General features: G+C 38.6%; 1 protein-coding gene across 1 annotated transcript in view; it reads left to right on the top strand.

Annotated features, from left to right (window-relative positions):
* Positions 1–22,918, top strand: part of Apoltp (Apolipoprotein lipid transfer particle) — a 668,275-nt gene that overhangs the window by 513,727 nt on the left and 131,630 nt on the right. The gene's annotated exons all lie outside the window — the stretch shown is intronic.

Raw genomic sequence — 22,918 nt, forward strand, 5'->3', positions numbered from 1 at the left:
GTTCCAAGATATTAGACTGCAGGCTTTCGGCACAATCTGCCATTAAGGTCAAGTCTTCAGCATAGGCCAGACTGCTTACTACATTTCCACCTAACTGAATCCCTCCCTGCCATTTTATACCTTTCAGCAGATGATCCATGTAAACTATCAACAGCAAAGGTTAAAGATTACACCCTTGTCTAACCCCTGTAAGTACCCTGAACCAAGAACTCAATCTACCATCAATTCTCACTGAAGCCCAGTTGTCAACATAAATGCCTTTGATTGCTTTTAATAATCTACCTTTAATTCCATAGTTCCCCAGTATGGCGAACATCTTTTACCTCGGTACCCTGTCATATGCTTTCTCTAGATCTACGAAACATAAACACAACTGCCTATTCCTCTCGTAGCATTTTTCAGTTACCTGGCGCATACTGAAAATCTGATCCTGACAGCCTCTCTGTGGTCTGAAACCACATTGGTTTTCATCCAACTTCCTCTCAACGACTGATCGCACCCTCCCTTCCAAAATGCCAGTGAATACTTTGCCTGGTATACTAATCAATGAGATACCTCAATAGTTGTTGCAATCCTTCCTGTTCCCTTGCTTATAGATGGGTGAAATTACTGCTTTTGCCCAATCTGAAGGTACCTTACCAACACTCCATGCTAATTTTACTACTCTATGAAGCCATTTCATCCCTGCCTTCCCACTATACTTCACCATTTCAGGTCTAATTTCATCTATTCCTGCTGCCTTATGACAATGGAGTTTATTTACCATCCTTTCCACTTCCTCAACCATAATTTCACCAACATCATTTTCCCTCCTCCCCATGAGCTTGGCTGTTCGCACCACCACCAGGATGATTTCCTCTTACATTGAGAAGATGATCAAAATATTCCCTCCACCTCTCCAGTGATTCCCTGGGATCTATTATGAGTTCACCTGAATTACTCAAAACACTGTTCATTTCCTTTTTCCCTCCCTTCCTAAGACTATTACTGTCCAGAAATGTTTTCCTGCTGCTTGACCTAGCATTTTCCAGGTTATTACCAAAATCTTCCCATGACTTCTTTTTGGATTCAACAACTATTTGTTTTGCTCTGTTTCTTTCATCTACATACAAATCCCTGTCTGCCTCAGCCCTTGTTTGGAGCCATTTCTGATAAGCCTTCTTTTTACGTTTACAGGCTACTCTCACTTCATCATTCCACCAAGATGTTCACCTTTTCCCATCTTTACAAACAGTTGTTCCTAGGCATTCCCTTGCTGTTTCTACTACAGCATCCCTGTATGCCACCCATTCACTTTCTATATCCTGAACCTGCTTATTGTCTACTGTTCGAAACTTCTCACTAATCACATCCATGTACTTCTGTCTAATTTCCTCGCCCTGGAGATTTTCTACCCTTATTCGTTTGCAGACAGATTTCACTTTCTCTACCCTAGGCAGGAGATACTTAGTTCACTACAGATCAGATAGTGGTCTGTATCATCGAAAAATCCACGGAAAACTCGTACATTCCTAATAGATTTCCTGAATATGAAGTTGGTTGAGATATAGTCTATTATGGATTTGGTATCCCTAGCCTCCCATGTGTAGCGGTGAATAGCCTTATGCTTGAAGAATGTATTCGTAACAGCTAAACCCATACTAGCACAGAATTCCAGCAAATGCTTCCCAATCCCATTAGCTTCCATATCTTCCCTACATTTACCAATCACCCTTTCGTATCCTTCAGTTCTATTCCCAACTCTCGCATTGAAATCGTCCATTAGCACTATTCTATCCTTGCTATTGACCCTGACCACGATGTCACTCAATGCTTCATAAAACTTGTCAACTTCATCCTCATCTGCACCCTCACATGGTGAATACACGGACACAATTCTAGTCCTAATACCTCCAACTGACAACTCTACCCACATCATTCGCTCATTTACATGCCTAACAGAAACTATGTTGTGTGCAATGGTATTCCTGATAAAGAGCCCTACCCCAGACTCCGCCCTTCCCTTTCTAACACCCGTCAAGTACACTTTATAATCTCCTATCTCTTCCTCGTTATCTCCCCTTACCCGAATATCACTTACTCCTAGCACATCCAGATGCATCCTATTTGCTGACTCAGCCAGTTCTACTTTCTTTCTTCCATAAGCCCCATTAATATTGATAGCTCCCCATCGAATTCCATTTTGTTCGCCAAGTTGTTTCCAAGGAGTCCCTCGCCTGTCAAATGAGAGTGGGACTCCGTTACTCCCACATGTCCGAGGCTTGCTTAAAATGTTCTGAGCTCGGTAAATTCATGAAGCAGGATGCTACCCTACTTGCACATAGTCCAAGTGAGGATCTCTCCTGTAACGGGTTATGGACCACCAGTGGATTGTATAGTCCTAGCCGCCTGAGCACAAGGAGGACCAGGACTCAGAATATGTCCGAGATGCCCACTCCCATTCCATAGCAACTGATATCCCGACTCTCAGGACCACTTACTAGGCCACTCAGCCATTGCCCATGGTTCACGAACTAGGACGTGACTACAGTAACCCGCAAACATGAACCATAAATAATAATAATAATAATAATAATAATAATAATAATAATAATGCTCATTTGATCAAATAAAACAACTAATGTTAGAACAAGTTGTCAAATTAGCTGTTGCTCTCACCGAGATTAAGGAATATTTTCAAGAAAAATTAATTTTTTTCCACCTTTCATACAATGAGAGTTACGCCTTATTTTCTGGAAATGTATTGAAATATAATTAAAAACTTGGAACTCGTAACCGTAAAAGTATGAAAAAAATGGCATGTCTGGTAACAGGCATATTAAGTAAATATTTTAAAGTTATTAATACATTCAAGTTCCTAATATGTTATGGAATATAATTATCAAAAACCTATTTGAGGGACTTTGAAATCTAAGGTGTTTTTTTCTTTCTGTAAAATTAGTTAAATGGACGTACAATGTTTTCATTCTTTGATGGTGATATGTCTCATTATGAAAACTTGTTTTAATTTAAAACAGAAAAGTAATATGTCTACCCTATGTAGGTCTATTTATTCCTCAAATTGTGTACGTTATTAGTATACCTGATAAGAGAGTTAAAATATAACGTATCTAATAGTAATAGTTACAAGCACAAAAAATGTGTATTCAGTTCGTCATCAATCAGTTATCACTGATCTGCATTTATGGCATCATCCAGGTGGCAGATTCCCTATCATTTGTTTACCTACTCTGTTCTAAAATAATTTCAAAGACATTGGAAATTTATCGAATATCTCACTTGATAAATTATTCCAAACCTGTTATTCCTGTAAATGAATATTTGTCCCAGTTTCTCCTCTTGAATTCCAACCTTATGTTCATATTTTGATCTTTCCTACTTTAAAAAACACCACTCAACTTATTTATCTACTAATGTCATTCCACACCATGTCTCCACTGACAGCTTGCAACATACTGCTTAATCAAGCAGCTCATCTCCTTACTCCCAAGCCTCAATTCCAAGAGTTTGCAACATTTTAGTAACACTACTTTTTTTTTTTGGAAATCCCCCAGAACAAATCGTGCTTCCTTTCTTTGAATTCTTTCCAGTTCTTAAATCAAGTATTCCTGGTGAGGATCCCATACACTGGAACCATACATGCAGTGGGTGGCCAAATTATTGGGGACAGAACTAATATTTTAGTTTTTTGTAGTTTAACTGCATTTTTTAAACAAATAATTGGTTGTAGGTCTCGTAGGTATGTTGTATTTCCAAGAGTATGTTACTATAATTATAAAAATAACAAGCTTCTTATGCAGAAATATTGTTTGGAGGAAATATGGGGATTAATAGAAACCTAATACAATAAACCTCAGTATTTAGTGATGGCACCCTTTGCTGTAGTTATAGCTTCTGTGCATCGGGCCAGGTTCTCTATACGCAGTTTTGCATTTTGTTGGTGTTCAGTGTCATGATGCCATTTCTTAATGAGAGTGTCAATCAGCTGGAGCTGGGTGGAGATCAGTTGCTTGGCAATCGCCCTTTTCGTGAGCTCCCATATGTTCTCTGTGGGGTTCATGTCTGGTGAGTTTCCTGGCCAGGGCAAAACAGTAATTTTTTTTCAGCCAGGAATGTAGTAACACTCCCGGCTTTGTGGCAAGATGCCGAATCATGCGTAAAAATTTCCTGTTTATCACCAGGAAACCATTCCTTGAGCTCTCAATTACAGATAACTTCCACTTCATACAATCCAACTTTCAACAACACGCTAGAATTCCATCGCACATTGGCACGAATATGGCGTGCCACTACGGCTCCTCTTCACAGACAGAATGAGAAGATGCCTCATCCCAGCTACAACGCTCTGACCCTGTAGTTACCATATACATTCTACACTGCAGTTCATAGCATAAGCAACTCCATTCTATTACAACAGACCAGCAACAAAAAACAGTAACTTCGTCCCGATGTCCTTCATACTTTCATTCACGAAATAATATCAATTTAAGTCTCACTGGCATCTCACACCAATGTTTTCACACATCATTCCATGCTACAAGAAGTTAACTAAGAAAAAGCGAAGGATTCAACTCGCAACATATTCCCAATAATACAATTACCTACAAAAAACTGCCATTATTGTTGCCATTCAAATGCACCGTTTACTCAATGACACCCATTGAGTCTCCGTCCACGCTGACCAGTTCACCGTACCGAACCTGGTGTTTCAACCAGACAACTTTGTTTGATGTCTATAGAACCTCATTTGGCTATGGAATATTTTCCCTGCCCCCTGTGATTATAAACTAAGATTAAACCACTCTGCATATTTCTGATGTGTCAGTGCTACAATCATCTTCCAATAATTAAAACAACGGGACGCACTTGGTACTAGACTTTTTTATATCCTTGCTTACCAAGCTGCTCTCCTGTAAATATGTATATAAACTGTAAATTCTCAACTGTTCAATTGGATAATGTAAATTTACTGTAGAGTTACCAACCATTGACAGTAATTTTTGTCACAAACATTGACGCCAAACACTATACCCCTTCCCCCATGACTGTTATACTGTAAATAATTTTATAAACTTTATAATTTCCTATTAGTGCGTCAATTATTCTTCAGAGCACCACTGCTGAACTCTGCTATAATTACCCAGTAATTTTAAGCATTGGTGCCGACTTCTTATTCTATAAACTTATATTGTTTAACCATCACCATTGTACAAGTGTTTCTCGTACTTAATTTTCCCATTGCAATGTGTATTAATATGTGCATGTTAAATACTAATCAGGTACCTGATTTTTGCCTTGAGGAGGTGATTTGACTGATGATCCCCTCAATGAAGGACGAAACATGTCTCAAGTGGAATTAATAATAAATTCCTAAATGTAAAATTTATATGCATTTAATAGGTGACAAAATAAACCATTTAGCATTCTAAACTTGAACCAGTCGTGATGTGACATTAATTATGTCAAAAATGGCGCAGGTTTCCAGTGTTGCCACTTTTCAGAAACAAAAGTAATGATACCAGTAGCAATACCAAAAAAAAAAACCATATGAAAATCAATTTGTTTGCTCATGAGATGATTTATACTAGAAATAACATACATATGTGTATTGTCCCTAATAATTTGGCCACCCCCGCAGTAAATTGTGGTCTTACCAGTAACTTATATGCCCTCTCCTTTACATCCTTACTCATCATCATCTTCATTTCCCGTTTCCAGCTTTCCGGGACAGGTTGTGAATCAAGGACCTCCATTGCTGCCTGTCTCTCCACCACTCTTCTCCTCTTTTAAGTACATCTTCTGGTTCTCCTCCCCTCTTCTCTATGCACTCCCACACTGAATCTGTCCATCTCTTTCGGGGTCTTCCTCGTGGTCTCTTTCCTGTTAACTTCTCTGAAAAATCTTGTTTTTGCACACTCCCTTCTCCCATTCTCATCATATGCCCTTACCACTTTTGCTTTGTTGTTTCTATCCTGTCGTGAAGTTTCAAGAGTCCTGTCCTTTTCCTTATCTCTTAATTTCCATACCTTTAAACTTTTATGGTTTGTCCGTAAAATTTATGGAAATTGCAGCATTTTACGGATGGGCTTTGTCATTTTACGACTTCGTGGACAGAAATTTGAAACGTTAACATTCGATAATTGCTCCACTTCCGTATAATCGATTGCTTGCTTGGGTTGAAGCATGCTCGTTCTTGGTCGAAGGCAAGTCCACGATAGTCGATAACTCATTCTTTGATGTGATTGGTATTTTTAACCGTGTGATGTTTGTTTTGTTATTGGAACTGAATAGCAATGTGCTTGAGCCTAGCTCGAGCTGCTCGAACAGATGGCATCAGAGTTTGAACAAGTTTGCTCTTTGCTCGAGCTTTTGTGCGTGCAACCTTTTGTACATAATATCATTTCCACCCTTATCTGTATCTTGGAGACAGTCAGAATTGTGTTTGTGTGATGATTTGTTACAAATGCCTCCATCAGAATAAACTAATTGTCTACTAAAATGTCTTGCTTGGGCTGTATAAATACAGAAAAAAGGAAAACAAAGTATATTGTCTTAACATTACAAGTGTCGAAATAGTTACTTACTTGAATGGTTATAAGACTGAAAGTGTGTATGTCATCTTAAATTGTTGACACATTTGTCTATTTTTCTTTCTTGCTAGTGGCTTTACGTACACAGATAGGTCTTATGGCGACGATGGGATAGGAAAGGTATAGGAGTTGGAAGGAAGCTGCCGTAGCCTTAATTAAGGTAAAGCCCCAGCATTTGCCTGGTGTGAAAATGGGAAACCACGGAAAACCATCTTCAGGGCTGCCGACAGTGGGATTCGAACCCACTATCTCCCGGGTGCAAGCTCACAGCCACGCGCCTCTAACCGCACCGCCAATTCGCCCGGTTGTCATTAGTTTATGGGGATCATCTATTTTATTATCGTATTGAAAATGAGATGGTGTCTGATTTGTTTGTTCCGGATAGGCCCGAAACTACGGGACAGATTGATCTGAAATTTTGTAAGGAAATCCCGAATCCCGAGTCATGGAAGGGATACTTTTGATTTTGATATACAGTATTTTACACAATCAGATAGTTAACACTGCTGCACAATAATAATTATAAATTTATTTGTGTACACGATTGATGAAATATTCTTACTCAAATTCTTTTATACGAGTAAAAAGTATAATTCTTTCCCCAGGAAGGGATTCAAACCCCCTGAACATTGAGGACAGAAGAAGCACCTCACCTGCCCTGCTACACCGCTGTCATAGCCACCCGAAGCATGAAAACGTAAGAATAATGTTACCGTATGCAAAACGTTGCATCAAACGTAAGTTGTTACAAGAAAAGTACTGCCTTTGGAGGAAATACTTCCGTTAATATGCGGGGAATATTGTGGATAAATGCTCTGTCCTTTTCATAGCATATTATCATAATCTAAGCCTTCTAATTTTATAGGCAGTCTTCATTCCCCACAACACATACGTCAATGACTAAATGTAGTAATGACAGCATGCACCTTCGTTATCAGTACCATAGAGTACTTCCAGACATTTAAAGAATCATATTCTGTTGATTTTCCATGCATACTAAAATCTGGAAAGGGAGAAAAATGTGCCTTTTGCACAGTATGTGGGTGTGATATTAATATTGCACATGGTGGAAGAAATGATTTAAGTGGTCATGTGAAGTGCGGTAAACATGTAAGTTACATTAAATCGAAGGAAGATAACAAGAAAATCAACACCTTTTTCACCAGGTCTGGAAACATTGACAGTGACATAATTAGGGCCGAGTGTCTGTTTACCTCCTTTTTGGTGGAACACAATATGCCCTTAAGTGCGGCTGATCATGCTGGTGCTTTATTTAAGATGTTTCCCACATCAGAAGTTGCGAAGAAATACAGCTGTAGTTGCACGAAAACACCATGCATGTAAATAAAATGGCAAAAAATGCATCATCTGAAGTTGTTAAGTGCCTTCAGAGCGGACCATTTTCTTTGGCAACGGATGGAAGCAGTGATACAAATACCAAGTTGTATCTTATTGTTGTTATATTCTACAATATTCTGCGGGGAAAAGTAATGAGCACTGTGCTGTCCATACCAGCGTTATAGGGGGACTTAACAGGGCGAAACGTAGGTAACCTGATGTTATCACAGCGCTGAATTCTCGTAACATACCAAGTGAAAACTGTGTGGCCTTCTGCTTCGACAATGCTTCTGTTATGATAGGACACAAAAATGGGGTTTCAGCAGTTCTGAAGGAAGTTCAACCAGGTATTGCCATCATAGGTTGCGTTTGCCACCTGATTAATCTAGCAGCTGAAAAAGGTGCTGGAAAATTCCCACTTAAAGTGGATGAGATCCTTGTTGATATGTTTTATTTCTTAGAGAAGAGTGTCAAAAGGAAAGAATGCCTTCAGAAATTTCAGAACTTGCATAATAAAGGGGCAAAGAAAATTCTGAAGCATGTATGTACTAAGTGGTTATCTTTAGGCAGATGTTTGGATAGACTACTGGGCCAGTGGGATCCGCTTCTTTCTTTCTTCAAGGAGGAAGTAATATTATGTACCCAAAACATTACCACAAGCTTGACATCTTTCAGAATACCTAGAGTTGAACGAAGTGGATCCAAAGAGTATCAGAAGAAGATAATTCTTGATTCTGCTACTACACATGCCCCTGAAAGAATAGGGTATTCTTCCAAATGTGACAAACTCAGCCTAAGAAGTAAGACTTCTGCTACAACACGTGAGGAAAATTTGTTTATGTTCTTATCCTAAAACTTGAACAAGGCCTTTTGCACTTTCCTTCATGTGACTGTTCCTGTATTTGACAAATTCAATGAGCCCTTCAGACTTCTTCTCCATAAGTTCACTTTTTACTAGAACTTTTAATGAATTTGCTAAAGCAGTTGTTCACCAAGTTTGTTAAACCCAAAATAGTCAAAAGTTCCTCATTGCTTGAAGTTGAGTTCAACCTGGTTTAAAATCAAAGAAGTGATGATAAGTTAGTTATTGGCATTCAGACTTCGAACATAGTGAATGATCTCCAGGATACAGATAAATCCCTTTTCTTTTCATCAGTGAAAAACTACTTTTGTACTGCCTGTGATTACATCATCAACAAATTTCCACTCAAGGATGATGTGCTAAAGCATGCTCAAGTTGCTAGGTTAGACAATATTGAAGATGCACAGTTTTCTTCCATTCATTTTTTCTTGGAAAAGTTTCCTATCATGTTATGCAGGGAAGAGAATGAAACTAGAGGTGAGGTGGTGAATGAGCCTCAGAGGTAGTTTGTAGCTCTTTAAGTAGATGACACTTTGGTTGCAAATCAAGATACTGCAAGTGATTCTAGTTGGGCAAAACTATCAAGAATTCGTGGAGACGATGGATTTCTTAAGTACTGTATAACCAAATTTCTAGAGTAATGCTCTCTATTCTCACCAAACCGTATAGCAATGCAGAATGTGAACGTGTTTTCAGCCTTGTAAAGAAAAATAGAACAGAGTTCTAATCATCCATATCCAATGAATCTCTGGAGTTTATTTCTATTTTGAAGACCAGGATTTCTGGTCCCTGTTATGACAAAACTTTTTCTCAATACTTTTTGTTTGCAGGAAGCTAAAAAAGCCAAAACTATGACTTTAAAGTCGAACTAGCCTGTGATTTGCAGTGTGTATTATATTATTTCTTTCCTGTCTTACATTAAACAAGTTTTATTGTGTAAAGCCTTTTTCAATTATGACATATCTGCTTAATTTATCAAGGAAGTCCTGTTATGTATGCTCCAAACTAATATTCACCACACCTACTGCTGTTTAACATGGATTTCTTCTTGATTTTTATATTCATCTACAAATCATTGGCCTACGATGTAAGTAGATTTGATTTCATTAAAATATCCTGTTTAAAGCATGAATTATTGTATTTTGTAGTCCAGGAGTATTATTATTTTTGTCAAGCTGGGGTATGTCAAAAATCCTTAGATTTTCTTGTCACGTGTGATTTTTACTGATAGCCCTTTTCAAAAGTTGACAGGATGCATTTCTAATTCTGTCCTTCCTGGTCTTACCCTTGATACCTCTTAGGAATTTCATCTGTGCTGCCTGTATTCTACTGTCCTCTTGTTTTGTTGTAGTCCATGATCCAGCTGCATAAGTTAGTATGGGTTCATAATAGGTTTAATATAATACTTTCTTACATTTCTTCAGGACATCTTGGTTCCACAAAATACCCCTTACACTCTCATACAAGCTGTTTGCTTGTTGTATTCTTTTCCCAATTTCCTCGGTTATCTTTCCATCTTCTGTGATCACACTTCCCAAGTACTTGAAACTTTTAACCACTTCCAGAATTTTACCATTCAGTTTTATCTTTACCCTTCCTTCCTTCCTTCCTTCCTTCCTTCCTTCCTTCCTTCCCCTTATCATCACTAGTGATTTACTTATCTCTGTGCTTACTTTCATCCCAAATTTTTCTATCTCTTGATTCCATACATCTACTTGTTTTTGCACTTCAATTTGATCCTCACCCCATATCACTATATCATCTGCAAACAACATGGCTTTTGTTGCCTGTCTTCCCAATCTCTATTTAATGTTCTTATGAATTTCATCCATGACTATGATGAATAGTATGGGGGATAGTATACTGGCCTGTCAGAGACCAGTTTCAACTTTAAACAATTTTGTTTTTCCTATACTAGTCTTCACACTACCCGCACAATTTTTGTACATAGCTTTTATCATTTGCACTCCCACTCTGTCAACTTGTTTTTTTACCTTAATGTGTCACATACCAACTGTCTGGGCACACTGTTATAAGCTTTCTCACTATCAATAAATGTCAACACTATGTCTTTTCCAAACTCCCATCTTTTCTCCATCATATGTCTTAATGTAAAGATCAGGTCAAACGTTGATCTGTCTTTCCTAAAACCATACTGTTCTTCTTCCATTTATCCTTCTAGCTTCCACCTCAGTCTTCCTTTCAATACTCTCTCCAAGATCTTAGCTACATGGACAATAAGGGTGATCCCTCTGTAGTTATTACATTTCTTTTTATCATCTTTTTTAAATATTGAGACAATTTAACCCTTTCTCCACTCTTCTGGGATCTCTTTCTTCCTCCAGATTATTCTAAATAATCTATACAGCCACTCTAACCCTGTTAGTCCTGCTGCTTTTATCATTTCTGTAGTTACCTCATCTACTCCTGCTGCTTTACCGCTCTTCATCTTTTGTATGGCTTCCTCTCTTTCTGACATCAATATCTCCTTTTCTTGTTCCTCTTTCTCCATTGTTTCTTCTTGCTCCTTCTCGTCTACCAGTTCACTGTATTTAATATTTAACACTTCTGAGAAGTATTCTTCCCATCTTTTTAGTATGTCATTACCAGTGAAAAAGAGGTGTAGTGGTAGTACATCTTATATCCATCTCTAAAGAAGAACTGCGCTTCGTTTGTGGTTTCCAGGGGATATTTGTGATTTTATTTAGGGTGCTGAGTTTATGTTAGTGTTATCTAGTGAATCCATGTTTCTTTAATAGTGTTTTAGGGTCATATTTATTATCATTTTTGTGCCCTAAATAACTGCCATCTTGTTCATTGTTCCAATCGTTCCACAGATATCCCTACTTAGACGGTAACTCAGTATATCTATTTCAAAAATTTTGCCGTAACTGGCACCCATTTTGTCTCGCCTGCTATCACTACCATGGAGACCACAAAGAAGATGTGCACTCTACTCTCTTTTTCACGCGGTTGCCTAGGTCACAGAGCCTGCACATTTTGTCAGCCATCTTAATATGGGCAATATCTGGTACGACGTGTAGACAACGTCCAAGATAGTGTACCCTGGGCACCGGACTGCAAGAGCAGGACGGCAGAAAGTCTACACAAATGGTAACAGAACTAGATCTCGTATCACTACAAACTTATCCCACTGGCTCCTTTAAGAGCCAATTCACACAGAACTCAAAATGCATTGGATCTTGTGCCCGTGTCTTACAACTAAACATTGAAGGCATATCCAAAGTTAAATATGAATACCTGAGTAAATTATCTAAAGAACATAAAATTGATCTCATCACCCTAGAAGAAACCCATCTAAAAGATGATCAGGTAAATTCCAGAGCAAGTATACCCGGTTATAAAATTGTAGGCATGCTTGGTTCAGAGATTTGTGGTTCTATCATGTACATTCGCCAGGACATATCCGACTACAGTGTTACTTCTTACTACCGACAAGGTAATATTGAAATCATACCGACAAAGTAATATTGAAATCATATCTGTCAACATAATGGAAACAACAATATTTGCAGTGTACAAATCACCACAAGAATGCTGGCCAGATCCCCCTCTTCCAAACTTAAGTCATCCAGGTGTTTACCTTGGGGATTTCAACAGTCATCATACTTCATGGGGGTATGACAAAAATGATGAAAATGGAGAAAAGCTATCAAATTGGATGGACCAGATCCAACTTCATCTGTCCTACGATGCAAAAGACAAAAAATCTTTCCATTCTGCTAGATGGCATAAAGACACCAATCCTGATCTCTGCCTAATAACGATGGATGCTAGCCATATTCCTTTACCTCACACAAGATATTTACTATCAGGTTTTCCATGCAGGCAGCATCGCCTATTATTTTACAAGTCCCATTAATTAGAACAAAACAGAAACCCAGATGGAACTTCAAGAAAGCGCAATGGATGAAGTAATCTCATGAGGTTGATTCTCATCTTTGCTTGATTCCAACTAAACTCAAGAATTATAAACACTTTGTTGGAACAATTATTGGAGCAGCAAAACATAACATACCCCATGGGTATAGAAGGAACTACATTCCTTGTTGGAATGAAGAGACTGAAGAGCTTGCTAAAGCATACGAAGAAAACGGAGATCCTGTTTCGGTCGTTCAGATTCTACAATCCTTGAACACTCAAAGAAGGGAACACTGGGGACAACACAAGGTCTTGATTTTACTCACTCCAGTCACAAAGGTTGGTCACTTCTTAGAAAACTTGGAGCAGCAACACAACTGCCGATTTCCAGAACTAAACTTCATCCATCTTCCATCGCACAACACGTTAAAAAGAGGTCAGAAGATGTTCCGATAGATGCCTGCAATACAAAATTATACAAGAGAGTCTTAAAGCAATCAATGATCAGCTGGATGATAACCCATTTTATTCCTCTCCTTTTACATGTGCTGAACTCAATCAAGCAATTAGATCTTTGAAATCTAGAAAAGCAGCTGGTCTGGATGGTATATTTCCGGAAATTATAACTCACCTAGGAAGTAATGGAAGGAAGTGGCTCAGGAATTTATTCTCAGATATCCTCGCCAATGTACAAACACCACCTGAGTTCAAAATAGCAAAAATCATCGCAATCCTTAAGCTTGGGAAACCAGCAGACGACCCAGCAAGCTACCGTCCAATTTCACTCCTCAGCATTTGCTATAAAATTCTGGAACGCCTAATTTACAACAGAATATACTGCACATTAGACAGTATAATACCACCAGAACAGGCTGGATTCAGGAAAAAACGAAGCTGCTGTAAGCAAATCTTAGCTTTAACATCCTTTATAGAACCACGTTTCCAAAGAGGACTGAAAACATCCATGCCCTTCATTGACTTAACTGCTGCGTATGATACAGTATGGATTGATGGATTAATGCTGAAGATAAAACAAGCACTACCGTGTAGAAGACTCACTGCCCTGTTATTTACCATGTTAAGAAATCGTTATTTCAGAGTGTGTGCAGGTGACAAGATGAGCAAGTCGTACACCATCAAGAATGGCCTCCCTCAAGGATTTGTCTTAGCCCCATTGTTCTTCAACCTGTATACAACAGATGTACCAGAAACAATGTCCCATAAGTTCTGCTATGCTGATGACTCTGCCATAGCAATTCAAACTAACCATCTTGAAGAAGGAGAAGAAATCCTGTCACAGGATCTGCAAAAACTAGAAAACTATTTCAAACAATGGAGGGTTTGCCCAAACCCATCAAAAACGGAGGTCACAGCTTTTCACCTTAACAATAGAATCTCCAAACAAGAGCTGAACATTACATTCTGTGGAAAAAGGTTGAGAAACAATCCTAACCCCAAATACCTGGGAGTTACTCTGGACCGCTCACTGACTTACAGAAAACACCTCAAGAATACTGCAGGAAAACTTAGGACCAGGAATAACATCATTCGTAAACTAGCCGGCACAACATGGGGTGCTGATGGAAGTACTCTTCATATGGCAATCCTTGCACGTTGTCTACTCTGTTGCCAAATACTGTGTACCGGTATGGTATAGAAGTGCTTATGTCCACAGAGTGGATACTCAGCTCAATGAGACCTTAAGGATCATAACGGGCACATTAAGATCAACTCCTGTGCCATGGTTGCACGTACTGGCAAGTATACTTCTTCCACAACTGAGAAGACAACAAGCTGCTGCTCAAACTTGGAAAACTTACATCTGTCCTGACTTTAAACACCTTCCGATTCACTCAGTACTGAGTAATCCACCAACCATGCATCTGAAATCCAGGAAGCCAATTTGGGATGATAACATTATTAAGCAGCCAGGGCCTTTCAACATCAGCAACATCAGGAACTAATCTACCAAGAGCTACATCGTGCCAACTAAACCACGTACGAACTGGTCATGCTAGGTGCAAAGCAACGCTGCACAAATGGGGATGGCTAGATTCACCTGCTTGTGACTGCGAAGTCCATGAACAGATGATCAACCACATCATTCGGGAGTGTCCACAGCATAGATTCACAGGTGTTTGGTAAGAGTTCATGAAAGCACCAGCTCCAGCGCTTTCCTGGCTGAAGAATCTTGATATTCATTTTTAATGTATTATGTACATATTTGTGTTCAGTAATATAGATCATTTGTTCCATATGAAATATATACATAGTATGTCATCTCTTTGCATCAATTACAAATTACAAATTTTGTATCTTCCCTATTTCTTAAACTATTCTTCACCAAACCATACAAAACCTTTTTACTTCCCTTTATATCCTCCTGTAAAGTTTCTGTGAAACTTTACCAGCTCTTCCATTTCTCTTCTGTACTATTTTCTTACATACCTTTTTGGCTTCTTTATATTTCTGCCAATTCTGTGTACTAGTGTTGCCTATCCACTTCTTCCAAGCCATTTGTTTCTCTTTAATTGCTTCCTTTACCCTGCTGTTCCACCAAGGAGTCTTCTTTTCCTTTTTCCTCCCTGATAGTCTTCCAAAGGTGTTTACTGCACACTTTACAAAAACATTTCTGAAACGTGTCCATTCCTCTTCCACACTGTTTACGTCATCTTTGGGAATTTCTTTCTTCAGATCCTCTTGAAACTTTTCCCTTATTTATTTTTCTTTTAACTTCCATCCCTTTATTTTTCTTTCCCTTTTTTCTATTAACTTTGTTATTTTAGTAAGTCTTAATTTGGCTGCCCCACTTTATGGTCTCCTTTGAAATCTGCTCTTGGCATTGCTGTCACATCTTCCAATTGTCTACGTTACTCCTTCTCCACCAGAATAAGATCAATCATTGTCCTTGTCTTTCTATCTCCCCAGCCATATCTAGTTATCTTTTGTGTGTTCTTTTTTCTAACCAACATATTGCCAACAATTAATCCATTCTACAAAAATCTATGACTAAATCTCCTTCTTCATCTTGGTTTTCATAACTATAGGGGCCAGTTATCTCTTCTTTTCCCTGTCTGTCTATTCCAACATGTGCATTCTTGTCTCCCAATTTTATAACTTCTTTGTCTTCGATACAACTTTTCAGTTCTTCTAGAAACTCTTCTAAGCATTAATCTGCATTCTACTCTCAAGTCCGAGTCTAACTTTCATTATCCTGTCAGTGATCTGGTCAATTTTGTCCACATATTGCACTAGGTCTTCTCTCAATATAACACCAACACCATTTGTTGCCATCTTTCTTCCACTTCAATATATTCTATACCCTTTCTTCAATTCTTTTTTACCTTTCTCCTTCCATTTTGCCTTACTCACTCCCATCATTGCTATGTCTTTCTTCTCCATATACTCTATCAGTTCATCTACCTTGCCATTCAGAGTCATGATAATGATGATACTGATTCTAGTGATGTCTGGTAGCCCACTTCTCACAGTTCCCCCAGAGCACTGCAAACTGCACTTCACTTCAGGGGGGCGCCCTAGCATTTTCCGACACCTCGATTCACTCACACTCATTTTATAGGCTGTTTGTACGATAGGTTCGCCACTCCCAAAGGCATTTTATTACCTTCTGCCAGGTTCAAATTAGGCCGCTCCTAACATAGAGTCAGGCACATTTTGTAGCCGCTCCTCTGGAGTACAGACGCTACGGGTTTGCCCCCTTCCGCCATCTCCACCATACTGAAGTCCATCTTCTCCACTGTAGATGCCGTTGAGGTCTTCACCCATAACCCAGGGCAAGGGCTGTCCATATTTATGACCCTTGGAGAGAGGGTGTCCCAGTATTTTAAATCCCCCAGGAATTGGGCTACCTGCTGGTCCGCGGATTGTATTGGATATTTCAACCAGCCCTACATACTGTAGGAACCCCCTGTCTGCCACCTAGGGATGTGCTCTGTAGGGGTGAGGTTCCCCTGATTACTTATTGGAAGATAACCCCACCCACAAAGGCTGAGTTTATTTGCAGAGTCCTTTACATCCTTACTACAACTGCTAAATACCCTCATAACCATATGAAGAAATCTGTAACCTTTATTTACAATACCGTTTATGTGATCACCCCAGTGTAGATCATTCCTTCTATTAATACCTAGGTTCTTACAGTGATTCTCATGAGGTTCTTTCACCCCATCAACACCATAATTAAAACTGTGAGAGTACTTTTCCTCTGGGTGACTGAGCAAGTGGCCATGCGGTTTGGGTCACGTAGCTGTCAGCTTGCATTCAGGAGATAGTGGGTTCAAACCCAAATGTCAGCAGGCCTGAAGATGGTTTTCCATGGTTTCCCACTTTCACACTAGACAAATGCTGGCTCTGTTCCTTAATTAGGACTATGGTCACTTCCTTCTCACTCCTAACCCTTTCCTATCCCATTCCCAACATCATCATAAGATGCATCTGTATCTGTGAGATGTAAAGGAAATTGTAAATTTCCTCTGGATGAAATTCACAACCAGACTTTTCACTTCATTTACCATCAAACCATGATCTGCTGCCCATCTCACAACATTGTCAAGGCCTTTTCGCATTCGCTTACATTCCTGTAACTTATTTATTACTCTATACAGTATAAAATCATCCACAAAAGCCTTATCTTTGATTCCAGTTCTTTACTTATATATACTGGTATATATATGTAAGAGAATATAACGGTCCAATAATACTGCCTTCAAGAACTCCCCTCTTAATCATTACAGGATCAGATAATGCTTTACATACTCTGATTCTCTGAGTTTTATTTTCTAGTAATGTAACTACCCACTCTTTTGTCCAATCCAATTGCCCTCATTTTTGTCAGTACCGTAGTCTCCCATGATCTGCCCTATCAAAAGTCTTTGATAGGTCAATAGTGATATAGGCTATTTGACCTCCTGAATCTAAAATATCTGCTATATCTTGCTGGAATCCTGCAAGTTGAGCCTCTGTGGGATAATGTTTCCTTACCCAAATTGACTTCTATTAAACCAGTTATTAATTTTGTAATCATGTCTACTGTAATCAGGAAGAATGCTTTACCAGAGCTTACATGCAGCATGTCAAGCTGACTGGCCTGTAATTATTGGCTTTATGTTCATCACCTTTTTCTTTGTACACAGGGGTATAGCTGCTCTCCCATCAATTTGGTGTAGCTCCTTTGTGCAAATAATAATCAAATAAGTACTTCAGATATTGTACTATATTCCAACTCATAGTCTTCAGTATATCCCCAGAAATCTTATCAATTCCAGCTGATTTCTTAGTTTATTGTAAATATCATAGGTAAATTTCAATACTTCATTATCATTAGTTGCTTCCTCTACCTGAACATTACCCACATATCCAGCAGTCTTTACATAAAGCTGACTGAATATTTCTGCCTTCTGTAAGTCCTCCAAATACACTCCCCTAGTTCATTAATGATCCTTGGATATCCTTCTTGGAACCTGTTTCTGCCTTAAAGTACCTAAACATACACTTCTATTTTTCACTAAACTTGATATGACTGCGAGTTCTGCTTGCCATCATGTTATCCTTAGCTGACTTCTTCAGTAGATTCAATTTCCTAGTAAGTTCCTTTAATTTCTCCATACTTCCACAAACGTTATTATATCTGTTTCTTTCCAACCTGCACTTGCTTCTTAGTCCCTTTATTTTTCTGTTATAATATAGTGAGTCATTACAATCCTTACCACCTTTAAAAGTACATCCCTGTTTTCACATTCAACAATTGCTTTTAATCATAAGTAGTTTGCGTTTTTATTTATCACTTCCACTGAACGTAGTTACTTTTCTTTAACTCCCTCGTGTCAGTGTTATCAACCATATGGTACTGGCCTAATAATCCTACTTTTACAACCTTCCTCTCTTTTGCATTTATTTTTAACTATAATGGAAACAGCTTCATGATCACTTATACCAGCTATCACTTCAGTTTCTCTATAGAGGTAATATGGTTTTATCAGCACTACGCCTAGAATATTCTTCCCTGTGATTGGTTCCATCACTTGCTGTTTCATTTGGCCTTCTCAGATTAACTTATTTACCATTTGTTCAACATGCTTCCTGTCATTCATATTACCTTCCCAGTTATTTGGTCAATTGAAATCACCCGCTACAACCTCATTGCTTTCTGTATCATTTCCCACTTAGCTGATTATCTTATCAAATAATTCTGCAGCAGCATCGATGCTGCTCTTTCCAGGTCTGCACAAACCTAAAACATCCAGCTGCCTATTAACCCCTTAAGCGGTTAGCTTGGTACACACTAGCTCACTCTCAGGTGGGGAACGATTTCTGTGATTGAAGAAAATATTTAATTACTGGATTAAAAACAATCTTAGACTAAAATGAACTATTGAAGGGCCAAAAAAGAAATATTTACTTGAATATAATGTATTTAATTGTTTAAAAATTCGATTATTTTAATTTTTCAATACTTTGTGCAAAAACGTACTAAGTGCTTTCAAACTGTCAAATCAAGTTTGCTTCTTCCTAACAGCAAAGCTCTGTTTTTTGTTTATACAGTAACTTTCACCTGAATATTTTAGGCAGTTTACTATCAATCTCTGCCTGTAGATAAATGTTTCTGTATATGTAAATTGTGGATTTACAAAGTTTACATGTACTTAAAAGATATACAATGGAATAAATTATAATACTCATGAAATTTTCTGTTGTGTTGGTTAGCGCTTTCGAGGGATCAAGTTTATATAGCCTCCCTACAATTCATAAGTGACATAAACGGACTATATTACACGACAATACAGGTAATATTTGCAGTATTTAGTCTTCACAGTGTTATGTCTTTTACAGCTGTTCATTATGATACACGCAGAAGCAGGTCACGTTATATAACCTGTCTCGCCTTCGCATAATTTATATAATTCCATTCCGAAACGTGATTGTTCTCTTGTTATGTAAACTTTCCACCCTAGCCACCCGTTACATAGCAAGAGTTTTTCATCAATTGACATTTTGCCAACAGGGGTACAAGCTTCTGAAAATTTTGCTAACAGGTGGTCAAATACTGGATTTATCTCGTATATTTTGGGGGGAAGTTGTGCATTATTCACCTCATTGTCAGAGATATGTAAAAAGCTGTGGAGTAAAATCTAATGTTATTGGCTTCACGTCCCACTAACTACTTTTATGGTTTTCGGAGACACTGAGGTACCGGAATTTAGTACCGCAGGAGTTCTTTTGCATGCCAGTAAATCTACTGACAACAGGCCGACGTATTTGAGCACTTTCAAATACCACTGGTCTGAGCCAGAATTGAACCTGCCAAGTTGGGGTCAGGAGGCCGGCCAGGCCACTCAATCTGGCAAGGAAAAAATCTCTTCTGTGTCATCAGCTCATAGAAAATAGAGGTAGTGAACAAGAGATTGCGAGAAATAGTGTCCTAATTTTCTGCGGCAACAGAATGGCCATAAGAAGCTTTATTTTGTCCTTATTTGCCGGAACCAATCTTGATCTTGATTCATTCCTTTCGTCTTGCTAAACTGGGTTTTATGTGCGATTTCCTGCTCGGCATCTTTTGTTTGTTCAGCTATGTTCTGGCATATCTCGTCATAAAAAAGTTATTAAAATATTTCGCTCAGCTTTGTTTTCCCTAAAAACACTATCTTGTCATCACGGTGGAAATTTGGATCAAAGTAGGAATTTCTTTGTCCATTTTCGGTATAAGTTGACCAAGAACTTGCAATGGTTGGATTGTAATCAGTATTATCGTCACATCTGTCACTGTCATGATCGCTACTTGAACTGGAATCGAACAGGTGTTGTCTCTATTGCGACTGCTGAATATTCGCATCAGCTACGCCCAAACCCTATATATTCGAGCCTGCAGTACTTATTCCAGGTAATTTCCTGTCACTTACGAATTCCCCTTCGCAGAACTTACTTCACTAATATCACAATTCTCACCACTAAATTCCAGCATTTCATTTATCATGACCCATAAATCATCTTCCTCTAACAGTGGAGGCTGGTAATTCGTTATAGATATTTTAGCAGAAAAAAATCGCATTCCGTCCAAACTGCTGAGAAATCATGAAATATGACTGTTACGGATGCGTACGATAATAAAACTTTGTGTAACTCGCGATAAACACACACTCCAGTCGTGAAAGAAGAACTCAAGACTGGGGATAATAAATCAGGTCACAGTTCTAAAATGTCATCAGAGAGGTCTGTTCAGTGCCATAATCTCTAGAAATCCCTTCTACAGCAATATTATTACATCCAAGGAACGATTAGGCGATGAGCTAAAGCTTCAGCGCGGAGCTATTAAGCCTTAGGTCGTTCTTGCCCGGACTCTGTTGCGTTCGTTACGTTGTAACTCATGGATGACACATTGGTATTGGGAGAACGTAGTTGAAAAAATTCACATCAGAGGGCAGACTCGTCCAGAATACGCTGCTGAAAAGGAAATAAACCTCTGCAGGCAGGCAACTGAGGAAAAAATATAATTTGAATTGATGTATATATCCGCGTTCCCCACCCAGCAAGCGACTTGCAGCCACAGATCTCGCCGCATCGCCCACCGAACGGGTTAACTTTAGAGATGAGCCTTACAGCTAAAATTTCATGTTTCTTAACCATAACTTTTTCATTGCTTACAAATTCTTCTTTCACCATTATGAATACTCCCCCTCCAACCTGTCTCTGTGATGAACCCTCCATTTCCATGTGAAAATTCCTGCATCCATTATATCATTTCTCAGCTATGATTCAACTCCCATTACAATAACTGGTAACATCTTTATGTAATCCTTACTTGACTTCCAGCTCCCTGTACTCTTATCACTGCTTCGTAGACCAACCCGTTTCTCTAAATGTACCTCCCTATAACCCCTCTAAACAAACCTCCTAACTTGTCCGTACCACTGGCGAAGGTCATCTGAGCTCAGATAATTATTTCCTACCCACCCATTAGAATCTACAAACCTCACTCCCAGATTCCCACATACCCACTCTATAATCTAATTTAAATCCCCAATCACCTTCCACTCAGTATCCTTCCTGCACAGCATCTCGCTCATAACAATCTCTGCTTGCTTAAACTTTTCCCTTGCTCCATTAACCAGATCCCACACATTCCCAAATATGTATAGGTACATACCTGCTCGCGTTACATTGTTGGTATCAACATGAAAAACTACCACTTTCTCCTTACCCTCCTCCTTCTCTTCGACTTTCCTCAACAGCTGCCTTAAACTAATTCCTGGATAACACTCTACCCTGGTGCCCTTTCCTCCACACACTTTCCCCACATGTCTAACAAGTGAGTCCCCAGTGACAAGAACATCAATCCCACCCACCTGATTTGATACCTTCCCTTCCTGATCTTCCTTATCTTCCTGATGGCTGGAGAACTTACTTCCTCCTCCGTTTTCTCCCTTCCATGACCATGTTCCTTTTCCTTTCCTTTTACATCTCCCTTCCTCTGCATTACTTCTCTGTTCATCTTCCCTGTACTGTTTTACCTGTAGTAACTCATACCAATTTCTCACCGATACATGTCCTGAATTCTGCCGCTGAATAGATTCTTGGCCATCAATTTCCTTCCCCCTTAAACATTAGACCACCTGTCTTCTACAACTTCTCCTTTTCCTTCCATTCCTTCTTGTATACCTACCATATCCTGTACATTGTTTGAAGGACAATTACAGTACTTCATTCCTGTTCTCTGTGAGAATCCTATATATCTCCTTCAAACATTCCAGCTCTTCCCTCATACTTCTTAATGCCTGCTCACACCCACAGTCCCTTCACCTGCATTCCTGAACCGTTCTTTATTTGGCTTTATGGAAAAATGAAAACATACAAATATAAACTAACATATCCTGTGAATTTAAAAAAATCAAAACTACACAAGTATCGTGCTACATTAAAGTAATCAGTGTAATAACTTATAAAATAACTATACTGCAGTGCTACACAGGCATATTATAATTATTATTGTTAATATTATTTTATCCTACCATGCGCTAACAGAGTTAATTATGGAATATCAAAAGGATTACACAAGAATTAAAAACAGTAAAGCAAGCAAGTGCTCTCTAACAAAATAATTTACAATTCTAAACTGCAGTGAAACAAGTATGTTAATTTCAAAAAGATACTGGAAATAATGGAAATGTACTGAAAACTAAATATTTCTCAAAATCTTCTCTCAAAACTACATCAGTGACTACACCAGCATATT

The sequence above is a fragment of the Anabrus simplex genome, chromosome 2 (genome assembly GCF_040414725.1).
Source record: "Anabrus simplex isolate iqAnaSimp1 chromosome 2, ASM4041472v1, whole genome shotgun sequence".
Lineage (NCBI taxonomy): Eukaryota > Metazoa > Arthropoda > Insecta > Orthoptera > Tettigoniidae > Anabrus > Anabrus simplex.